This window comes from Tiliqua scincoides, chromosome 7 (genome assembly GCF_035046505.1).
Source record: "Tiliqua scincoides isolate rTilSci1 chromosome 7, rTilSci1.hap2, whole genome shotgun sequence".
Taxonomy (NCBI): Eukaryota; Metazoa; Chordata; class Lepidosauria; order Squamata; family Scincidae; genus Tiliqua; species Tiliqua scincoides.
Genome location: NC_089827.1, coordinates 75,806,029 through 75,806,924, shown reverse-complemented (window position 1 = coordinate 75,806,924; position 896 = coordinate 75,806,029).

The window sequence follows — 896 nt, the reverse complement described above, 5'->3', positions numbered from 1 at the left end:
AAATAAAAATTAACCTTACCAGCTGAAGCCTCTGTTTTATTCTTGATATAAAGAATATCCTTATTCTGCCACATTTGTTGAGCTCCACTTTCTTCTGATCAGGACCATGCAGCTAGCCCTGCATTCCCCTTTGCCTGACTTGACTAGGAACCAAGGCATGTTTGCTTACTTGTGAGTAAACGCAATTATGTTGCTTACTTTTGCTTTCCATAGGGCTAAATACATTCGTCTGCATGGAGGGAGGGACTTCCTTCTTGGTTGTTTTTGGGGGGGCTGCTTTCATTGGATAGGAACTGTTCTGATGTCACTAGATTCCTCTCAGCCTGCCCTTTCCGACAGACTAAGGCAAGTTCCCCTATTAGTAAGTAAATGTGCGATATGACTCAGTTTCACTTTTCATATGGCTCCATTTTTTCGTTTCCAGTTTTTTCACTATAACTTTTGATGAAAAGGAGATATTTTACTCCAGTTTTTTTCATTGCATTCTGCTGGAAATTCCAGATCCAACGGAATATAGCATGATGGTATTATTCCTAACCTCCACAACGTTAGTGATGTTGGGTCATTTGTGGTGTCAGCCCCTCCTCCATGCCGGTACCTGGGGCGAACTGCCCCCCATCCCTTACTAGCTACACCACTGCATAGCAGGCAACTGGCATGTTGCAGTTTGGCAATACAGTGTGGATTTCCTTAAAAGTGAATAAGCAAAGCTGACAATTCAAGAAAAAAGGTTATTGAGGAAGCAACCAGAATAATTCTACTCAGTTAGACTGAACAGTTGTGCTTATTTTCTGAAGAGTCAACATTGGTGCAACTAAGTTGCATCAGAAGTACATATGGATTGAGGCTGTCTTTCAGTCATAGGGCAGAAAACATAGAGTGGTGGGCTGAAGGCT